The following is an 11569-nucleotide window of genomic DNA, read 5'->3' on the forward strand; positions in this document are numbered from 1 at the left end:
TGATTCTGACATGGCATACCAAGTTAGGGAAAGAGCTCCTCGAACTTTAGAAGATATGCAAAGTATAACTGTCAGTGTTGAAGCCAACCTGATATCTAAACGAGCCATGGCCAGAAGTGAAAGAAGGACACCATTGAAAGAAGAACCCTCTGCCTTTGAACAGAAACTGGATACTATTATTAAAGGGATGGATAGGCTAGGAGATAGAGTAGAAACAATTGAAAGGAAATCCCCTTGGGATGGTCAGTGGACCAATACTAGAAGAAATCCAAATTTCAGGAAAAATCAAAACCAGAACACTGGAAAGGTTGGTCCTGACCAAAACATTAGGCCCCCATTCCAGGAAAATTATGCTGAAGCCTCAAATTCTGATGAACCAACAGAAGATACTCAAATAAAATTGATGGGACTCAATAATGAACAACAAGCTTTCTTGACCCAAGAGGATCAAGAAGCTCACATCCTCAAACAATTCCAAACTCAGTCAGGTGAATCATTTGACTTCAGGGAGGGATATGATACAGCGATTTATGAAGTCCAAAAGCAATATAATCTGAGGAGCAGAAGAATTGATGTCCCTGAAACCAACAAACAGAAAGCTACAAAACAGCCCATCAAAGGTAAGACCAATACTACACCTGTACATATTCTTTCTAGATCAGATCCTAATCCTGCTAATCCAATTATTGAAGATGTATCCGATAATCAACCTAATAACAGACAACTCTCCACTTCTCTTCCTCCCAAAGGAAATGTAGAAGAACCTCCAAAAGTTGATTTGGAAACAACTTTAGCTCATAACCCCACTCCTGAAAAGGAGAAAAACACAAAAAAAAAAAAAAAAAAAAAGAGAGAGACAGAGAATCCAACTGTCCGAAATACAAGAACTCAGACTGAAAAACCTTTTAATCTGTAGACTGAAATAGGCAAATTAAAAATAGTTGTTCCAATGTTTGAGTTAGCTAAACATGATGTCTACCGAAGCCAAATCAATAGATCACTTAAAATCACTAGAAATGAAGACTCAGTAAATGTTTTTGATGACCAACCTGAATTGATCTTTGGCCCTGAAGTAAATGGAAAACCCTTAGATGGAGGAATTCCTCCTTTCTATGTAAGTTTAAACATACATGACAAAATAATTCATAATGCCATGTTTGATTCTGGGGCATCTCACAACCTAATGCCCAAGTCTGTAATGGAAAAACTAGACCTAGACATCACCAGGCCATACAAAGACCTCTTTTCTTTCAATTCGAGTCAGGTGAGATGTTTAGGATTAATAAAATACTTGTGTGTTTCATTGGTTCAATACCCTGCAAAGACAATCTTAATGGACATAGTAGTAGCAGATACTCCACCAAAGTATGGCATGTTATTGTCCAGATCTTAGGGTGAAAAACTTCAAGGATCTCTTCAATTGGACATGTCATATGCTACTATTTCAATTTTCGGCCAACCTAAGAAACTATACAGAGAAACTTTAATGAAATATGTAGTAAGTAGTCAGGAGAAACCCCAAAATTTCCCCATCTACTCAGTACACTCTGATATGGATTCTTTCATTCTTTACAATGCTGAAATTGATCCCTCCAATGAATTAGAAGTTTTAGCAGTAGAACCAAAAGAAATTATAAAAGAAAAGTCTAGTGTTCAAATCCAGGAAATCTCTGAGAACAATGAAACATCAGATACCCAAGAGAAACCAGAAGAAAGTAAAAAACCAGATCTCATTGTTAAACAAATTCCTGATACTCCTGATACCAATTACGAACATGAAATTCTTTGGCACTTAGAATTTGATGGTTCAGTCAACAAATTAGGAGCAGGAGCAGGAGTTTGGGTGTACAATCTTGAAAATGACCATGCTGAAGGCCATGCCTACAAATTAAACTTTAAGTGCACCAATAATATGGCAGAGTATGAAGCTCTCTTGCTAGGTCTTAAACTTGTCAAAAGATTAGGGGCAATTAGAGTATCTGTCATAGGAGATTCTAATTTAATCATTCAACAGATCAAAGGGAAGTATCTAACAAATGATCCCAGATTGAGATACTACAGAGGAACAGTTATAGAGATTCTCAATACTTTTTTGGAAACTCAGCTTGCTAAAATCCCAAGAAAACACAACTTGCAAGCCCATAGTCTGGCAATGTTTGCCAGCACCTGCAAATTACCATTCGAACCTAATCATCAGTTCACAGCTGAGATTAGACACAGACCAGCCATACCTGACAATTTAAAGAACTGGCAAGTGTTTGATAGTGATGAGCAGATTAATAATTTCTTGACTTTAGATGAAGAATTTTCTAACAGTCACATAGATGTAGATACAATTATTGAATTTGATCAAACAAATGAGGTAGAAACAAACATTTCAGAAGAGAGTACAATTCAAATGCTTCATCCCACAAAGTTCACCAACAAAGAAATGCAGGACCTTAAACAAATGGATATTGATGAGATTATTGAAGGAGAATCTGAAGTCATTAATTTAAAAGACAATCATTTGCCTAAAGGATTAACTCCTCTAGAAGACCTCTTTGATTCTAATGACATTCCAAAGAAACCTAAGATGGAACCACTAAAAGAAAATATTGAAGAATATAACTTGGGGACTGAAGAAAATGCAAAAATGATAAAGTTATATAAATCTTTGCTCCCTGACCAAAAACTAAAATATGTTGAACTAATGAGAGAATTCCAGGATGTCTTTGCCTGGAGTTATGAGGACTTGAAATCATATGACACCTCTATAATTCAGCATACAATACCTTTAAAAGAAAATCAGAAACCATTCAAACAAAAAATCAGAAGAATTAACCCTGTACTGCTACCATTAATTGAAAAAGAAATCAAACGTATGTATGAAGCAGGGATAATTGCTCCTATTAGGTTTTCAGAGTGGGTGTCTAATCTAGTACCTACTAGGAAGAAAACTAGGGAGATTATATTATGTGTTGATTTAAGAAATGTAAATAAGGTTTCTTTGAAGGATAATTACCCTTTACCCAAGATGGATCATATTTTACAAAGGGTAGTAGGTGCTTCTAGGATTTCACTTTTATATGGGTTCTCAGGGTATAACCAGATTCTGGTTCATCCAGATGACCAAGAAAAAATTGCTTTTACAACACCATGGCACACATTCATGTACATCAAAATGCCATTTGGACTTAAAAATGCAGGAGCAACCTTCCAAAGAGCAATGGACATAGCATTTGCAAAATAAATTCATGATTTTCTTGTTACATATCTAGATGACTTAACTATTTTTTCTAAATCGGATCAGCAGCATTTGGACCATCTCAGACAAGTATTCCTAAAATGCAAAAAATATGGTATCTCTTTGAATCCAAAGAAGTCCTTGTTTGGTCTAGAGGAAGGTAAAATCTTGGGCCATATCATTTCCAAAGATGGTATTAGAATTGATCCTGCTAGAATAGAAGCTATTCTGTAGATACCTCACCCAAGAAATATCAAAGAACTTCAAGCTTTCTTAGGAAAGATAAATTTTTTGAGAAGATTCATATCTAACTTAGCTGAACTAATTAGATTGCTTAATGATATGTTAAAAAAGGATTCAAGTATTAAATGGACAGTAGAAGCCAAACAAGCATTTGAAGAAATTAAAATGGCTTTAACTAGAACACCGGTCCTTACCAGTCCACAATTTGATAGAGACTTCATAATATTTTCATTCGCATCAGAACACACTATAGCAGTTGTTTTATTACAAAAGGATGATCAAGGATGTGAGAAACCCATAGCCTTTTTTAGTAAAGCACTTAGGGATGCATCATTAAAATACAAAATCATGGAGAAACAAGCTTTTTCACTTGTAAAAGCCATTAAAGACTTTAGAGTCTACATATTGTACTCCCATGTGATAGCCTATGTACCAAATGTTGTTGTCAAAGACATCTTAACCCAGGATGGAATTGAGGGAAAAAGAGGTAAATGGATTGCTACCATATTAGAGTATGATATTGAAATAAAACCTACAAAGCTAATAAAAGGACAGGGATTGGCCAAGCTCATGACAGAAACAAATTGTCAAGCCCTGGACATTAATGAACTAGATAACGAACAGGAGATGGCGACTCCACAAATCAGCCAGGCCTTCTTAGATTCACCTTGGTATGCTGATGTAATTTATGTACTATTAAACCTGCAAGCTCCTCCAGGGTTATCCAGAACAAAGAAAAGGTTTTTAAAGATGAAAGCTTCAAAGTTTTGTATTTTAGATAATGCTCTTTTTTGGAAAAATCATGAAGGAATTCTATTGAATTGTTTATTAAAAGAAGAAGCTAACAAGGCTCTCCAAGAATTTCATGCAAGAGACTGTGGTGGACACCTTTACTGGAAATCAACTGCAGACAAGATCCTAAGGGCAGGATTTTATTGGCCAACCCAGTTTGCTGATGTAAAGAAATTTGTCATTGCTTGCCATAAATGTCAAATTTGTGAAGGCAAAAGAAAATTGTTACCTTTACCCCTGAGACCAATTTCCACTGAAAAACCCTTCCAACAATGGGGCCTCGACTTCATTGGAGAAATCCATCCTCCCTCTTCTGGCCAACACAAATGGATTCTCATTGCCACAGACTATTTCACCAAATTGATAGAAGCCTTTCCTTCTAGACAAGCCAATGACACAGTGATCATAGGATTCTTAGAAACCAACATATTGTCTAAATTTGGCTATCCTGATAAAATCATAACTGACAATGCTGCTGCCTTCAAATCCAAGAAGATGATAAGGTTTTGTAACAAGTACCATATCACCTTAGGCCATTCCACAGCCTATTACCCTCAAGGTAATGGACTGGCTGAGTCTTCCAACAAAAGCCTCACTAATATTATTAAAAAATTATTGGAGGAGAACAAGAAAAATTGGCACAAGAAACTGACAAATGCACTATGGGCAGACAGACTCACCACCAAAAAATCTATTGGAACTAGTCCTTATGAGTTAGTCTATGGCATGGAGGTTGTATTCCCTTCATCGTTAGGAGTTCTTGTAATGAAATTACTTCAAATGATATTCAAAGGAGGATAAACCAGACCATCAATCTGCAGCAGACCAGAGAGGAAGTGTATCAAAGATCCCAAGTGTTGCAAGAAAAGCTTAAGAAGATATTTGATAAAAGAACCAAGGCACATGATTTCTACCTTGGAGACAAAGTGTTAAGATGGGATTCCAGGAGAGAGGATAAGGGAAAACATGGGAAGTTTGACTTCCTATGGAAAGGACCTTATATTATCTATGCCTTACAAGGAAACAATACATATTATTTGAAAAACTTGGATGGCTCAGAAACAAAAGAAGGGCCAGTTAATGGTCGAATCTTGAAACATTACTTTGATCCTACTTATTAATGTATCCTGATTTTTAACATATACATACTATATCCTTTGTATTGTCACAATTTGGATTGGATAGTAACTTGTTGGAGTTGAAGCCCGAAGAGAAGGCCCTAAGCTTTAGAAGTATCACTGTCATACATACAATAAAGCAACAAGCAGAAGAAGATTTCATAGTTCAGTCAAAATCATTTGGAGGCCATCTGACCTGTTGTTCTTGACTTTCCACCAGGAAAAGCCATCCCCAAGTGGAGCCAGTGTTATGCCCCTATACCAATAGGTGTCATATTTCATGATTGACTTGATGAGCTATGAATATGTTCATACCTTTACTTGTTGCAAAGGTTTTCCATATTTTCAAAAAAATCAAAAAACTTAAAAAATGTAAAGAGGGTATACCCTAAAAGAAAAATCAAAGCGTGGAAAGAATAAGATGGTCAAAAAAGTGAAAGAAAATGAACCCCACCAAAAGAAATACCAAGGAAAGTGTGCAAGTCTAAATGCCACTACTTTTTAATCTTGTGCAATAAACAATTGTGTGCAACTTGTAACTTATGCCACAATTGATGAACAGTCAAGCAGCTTAAACTTGGCAAGTTCATATTTGAATTTTATGTTTTAGAGATAGAGAATAAAATCTGACCAAACTATTTAAAGTTGGCAGATAAGTAGATAGGTAGAGTGAATAAAAGGAGCTCAACAGTTTAATCTGAACCCTTGGATGTAATAAGGTTAGACTTAGATAGATATCTACATGTAAAAGAAAAGAAAGTGTGATAAGGCTTTGCCAGTCTAAGTGCACCCTAATAAAGAAGAAAAAATGTTAGGTTAAAGTAGGTAGGGTAGGTAGATGATGTTGCAGAATTACATGTGATGAATAATGTTTCTAAATGTGTTAATTTTTACTTTCATCATAAGTGCAAGGCAGACATTACATTGGAAGCATTTCAAGCCAGGCAAGGTCAAATAATTAACTCCCCTTCTCATCTTTCCTTAAATTTTCACTAATTCCCCCTAAGTACTAAGGCATTTGCTCAAATTAGAGGGGCTCGAGCATTTCTCTGACTTCTGGAGGGACCGGACCCTCGGCCCAATAATTTAAAAGCCTAAGCACTTAAAACCATCCATAAGTCATTCATTTACTTTCATAAGTCTTTTCCTAGGAAAAAAAAAAACAACCCTTTTATACACTTTAGCCTAAGTCAATATGTTATATGATGAAATACATTCGGAAAACATTGCACTTAACGCTTTCCCAATTCATTCAGTCATATTAACTATTAATGTTTTATTATATAATTCCTAAATAAAAGAAAATTACCCACGCCCGTATTATTATACGATGCAAAACGCCAAATTATTACATATCCCGCCCCGATGGTTAATTATAACCATAAAACAAATAATAAATGGGATTAATTAACTATCCTGTAGTTGATTAAGAACCCGACCCCGCCACCTTTAACGAGGATTAATTATGTCATTTGGACAAATTAATAACCTCCCCATCCATTCACAACAACCCCCATACGATTAATTAATTCTTAATTGTGTTGGGCCCGTCGCATCGTGCCTCCCGTCAGCCGTCCGATCGCGCCCTCCACATCAGACAGTTATTAACGATATCGCGCACCCCTTCATGACCGCGTGTTAGCGCACGATCACTAGGTGGTTTTCTCCCCGTACCTCCGCCATGCGTCAAGCGATCTGTGGAATCGTTGGCTCCCGGCTAAATACCGCCCGTCCCCAAAAGCGGTGCGATATGAAACCGCTTACCGCTATTCCATATATGACAAAACATCATTTCATTCCTCACGCACGTCATCCGCCCGAAAACCAAAAAACCCCCGCCAACCTTGACTTTGTTAATAAAACAAACGAACGTCATTTTCATTGTTTTATACTACAAACCTGTGCTCCCATGCAAAGAATGTCGAGGTCAACTGTCCAAGATTTCCAACCGCCACCTTGCTAAGAAACTTGCAGCCGACGCAGCCCAGAACCTGTTAGCTACTGCCTGTACCTATTTTTTCACTGTTCACTCCCCAAACACAAGTATTTATCCATTTTTCGCCGAAACCCTGCAAGTTCACGTTTTACATTGCAATTCCACATAAAAGGCCAAAATTCATTGCAAATTCAGTCTTTGTTTCACCATATAAGTTCCCAGACCTGTTAATTTGCCCATTTTTCACCGAAAACCCAAATTCCTTTCTGAATCCACAAGAACCAGAAATGGAAACCCCTGTGGCTTTGACTATTGCACCCATGAATGCTCCTCATAAATATTTAGACTATCTGCCTCTTGTGGATAAAGACTTTCAGATAAAAGACTTATCCACTGATAAAAACCACCTTAAAGTCTTTTGCCAAAGTAGAGATAACTATCTGAATGGCTCTGACATCCTAGGACTGTGGGAATCTAACCTTCCCATGTATTTTCTCCCCTCAGTCCATGTTTTCCCTGATATAATTCACCAATGCCAGGCCAATTATGACCCTAACCGCAGAGCAGTTATGTCTCCAAGCCAAACAGTCCTCTTTCCAATAACTGCTCAATCCATCAACGAAATGTTGCAATTCCACTCCAATCAAGCTCTCACTCCCATTTCCATGGGATATTTACTTGAGAAATCCACTCAATTGTCTTAATCAGAACTGAACCGCATCTAACAAAATTTCATGTCACCAAAGCATCAACCTGATGGCCCACCTCCTTACATGCAAACTTTCTTCACAGATATGGGACAACTCATAATTGATATGATATCTTTAATTATGGGATTCAACACTAGTGAATTTGTTGATGAGGTAACCCTAGTGGTGTTGTCAATTGTTACTCCTAGACAACCCCATGTTGTTAAGTATGATTATGCCTCTTATATTGCTAATAAGATTCATGACCAGTTCTTAAGACTAGACAATGAAGGAGTTTTCAAGTACACCACTTTCATATATCATCTTATGTTGTATTATCAGTCAGAGAACTTCCCTTTCCCTGTCATGAAACTTGATACCAAAGGAAATCCAAGGTCTGTCATCTTTTGGAGTCCCATTTTCCATGCATCCTTAGAGTCCCCTTACTCATACAATGAGTTCATTGATCAATTTGTTCATCCAGCAACCACCTTATTGACAAGAGTTTCCCCTCCTAGGATCAGTGGTGATATGAAGAAGATCCTTCAGCTCTCCAAGCAGTACAGAATAGGTGATTGGTACCTATACAAGAACCATACAGAAATCAGGATATATGGGTGTGAGCTCTACCCTTTTAAGCTACCAAAGTATGTTCCAATGAGGCTCTTTGCATTGGAATATTTCAGGCAAATGATAAATTTAGACCTGGTCCATTTTTATAATGCCAAGAAGAAAGCTCAGCTTAGAATCAAGAATCAGTTAGGCCCTTTTGTCTGTAACACTAGGGAGGCATGGAGAGAAGCAGAAATAATTTTAGAAGATCATCTTAAGTTACAAAAGAGTTTTGGGTGGATACCATATGACCCTAACAGCTTTATCTGTGATAGAAGAATGAAGAACAGATTTTCACCATACATTCACCATAGGATTCCAGAGATTGAACAATTTGCAAATATGGATGAATGGAGGGAAGGGACCCTAGTAGAAAATGATAGTGAATAGGTCAATATTGAAAATGTTATGAGAGATCTTGAGAAAACACTTGACCTGGATTCTTTTGGGTAGGTACAAAGGTCAAGGATTGGTCCCTCTACAGTTGGAACCTCTCAGCAACATTCACAGGAAACCAGCACACCAGCCACAGGAACATCCAAAGGCAAGGAACTAGAAACCAACATTCAAGCCACAGAGCAATCTACAATGTCTAAGCAGCCTGAAACTTCCAAGGAGCAGGCCCAAATGCACACTCCTCCCACTCAGGGCAATGTGGGAGAACCTCCAATCTTGCAAACTCCTCTAAATGAGGAAAGAAATAAAAAGAGAGACAGGGAAATAGCTACCCCTGCCAGTGGACCTTCAGGACAGCCTGGTACCAAAAGGCAAAGGCTAAATCCCCTTTTAGAAGAAGAATTTGTTGAAGAGACTACTGATAGTCAAAGGAGAGAAGGAGTAGATAGCCAGCAAACTTTCCCAATAGGTGGGACATCTACTAGCTCACAAAGAAAGGAGCTAGAGAGACAACAAAGTGCAGAGGTATCATCTTTCAGACCACCAGGAAAGGACACTTCAGATATCAAAAAGACATTTATAGAAATAAAAGCCAGAAATGATCCATTAAGGCTTCAGGTCTACAATCAATATTTGAAAATGGCTCCCACAAATCAAAATAGATTGATGTCAACCTATGACATCAAAGAAGGTAAAATGATAATGAGTTATTTCAAGCCTAAAGTGCAACAACCTCAATCGGCAGTAGACTATCTTAGAACCAATTTTGAATTCATGGCAAAGGATATTCATCTTTTGGATCAAATTGAATTGCACAAACAAACTGGAGAGATGATTTATTCCACCTTGACTAGTAAGGCTATGATGGCCCAAAGGCTGGAAAATTCTTTGGATAACACAACTGCCCAACTACATCTGGAGAAAGCTTCCTCCCAAGCCAAAGATAATAAAATAAAGTCTTTAGAAGAAATAATTATTGGATTGGTTCATGATCCCAAAGATGTAAAGGCTACAGAAGCCTTAATCAAAAAGAAAGATGAAGATATTGTTGCCTTAAGGAAGCAGCTAAAGCTGCCTCCTTCAAGGCATCCACAGACTGTTGAGATCATAAAGCAAAAATCTGAAGAAGAGCTGATGGATTTGCTCTTAAAACTTAATGAACGATTGAATGAGACTGAGAAAGAACTAGAAAAAGCATTGAAGGACAAGCAGGGAGAGTTGACCTCTCAACCTCCCAATGTGATACCAGTAGTCTCAACTACAGTCCCTTCAACCCTTGGAATAGCTCTAGCACCAAACATTCCAGCAGCCACAGCAGAGGTGGTCACAAGTAAAACAACAACAGGAACAGCACAGGATAGTACTGCCAATTTGAGCACAGAGGAATTAGTAAAATCAATGGAGGACATGAAACTGCAAGTTTCAGAGCTAAAAAAGGTACAAGAACAATATGCCAACTTAGAACAGAGGTATGATCTCTCAAAGATAAATGTTGCAGAAAAGACAAGAGAGATTAAAGGGTTAGAAAACAAAGTGAAATCATTAGAAAAGGATCTCACATTTGAGAAACCTTTGACAGAAATTAGGAAAATTCTTTGGGCCAACATCACTCAGTCAATAAATGATGTTTGGCCATCAATCCAAATAATTTTTGAGCAAATTGATTTAGTAAAGGTAGCTCAAGAAGAGGTTCAAAAGGCAAGGGCAGAGTTAGGAAATATGCCTGAGGAAGCCACCAGGCTCATATAGTTTTTGAATACCAAGAATAAGTACCAGCTCGAAGAACTGGGCATTCAAGACATAACAAGAACAATTCTAGAAGTCAAAAGGGTTTTTACTAAAAGGACTCTAATGCAAAATTTAGAAAAAAGGTGTCATGACATGCAGGAAGAAATTAATGCTTTCATGAAAAGATTTGATATTTTGCAGAGTAAAGGGTTGCCTAGTCCTTTGGTTATTAATGACAAATTGATGAGTCATATAGACTACATGGAGAAATTGAATCAATATGCAAGCAACCAGGCAGGTCCATCAATAAGTACATCAGCATCAAAAGCGTTGCCTACAGGCAGAGTTCTCTATGACAGTCTAGAGAACTTATTCTATGTCGAGCATGAGATAAAGCACTTGTTTCCAATTCAGCCTACCTTTTTCAGGTACACTGAAACTGATGAGACCCTAAGAAAACTTCAAAGAACCAGAATACCAAAAACACAATGGTGGGAAGAAATGTTAGAAATTTTGTAAAATTATCCTTGGTAAAATGTAAATTTTGGTTATTTACTACAGTAAGTAATGGTAAAAAGGGTAATCAGAGATCAAACAGGTCGAAGAGTATCATAGCAGGTAAAGAGTATCAGTGAAAACAGGGCAGCCAGCACAGAATTACCAATAAGACAGCAGCAAGCCAAATCATAGGGCTTGCCTCCAGCACATTCATAAGAATAGGAACAGCACAACATCAGTTTGCCTTTTCTTCTATCTACGAGACTATCTGTCTTTATTTTTCTTGTAACTTATTCATAGTCATCCTAGAATATATCTCACTCTGTTATGA

This window comes from Pinus tabuliformis, chromosome 1_2 (assembly GCF_031772625.1).
Source record: "Pinus tabuliformis cultivar Carrire ecotype Pingquan chromosome 1_2, CPIR1, whole genome shotgun sequence".
In the NCBI taxonomy this organism is placed as follows: domain Eukaryota; kingdom Viridiplantae; phylum Streptophyta; class Pinopsida; order Pinales; family Pinaceae; genus Pinus; species Pinus tabuliformis.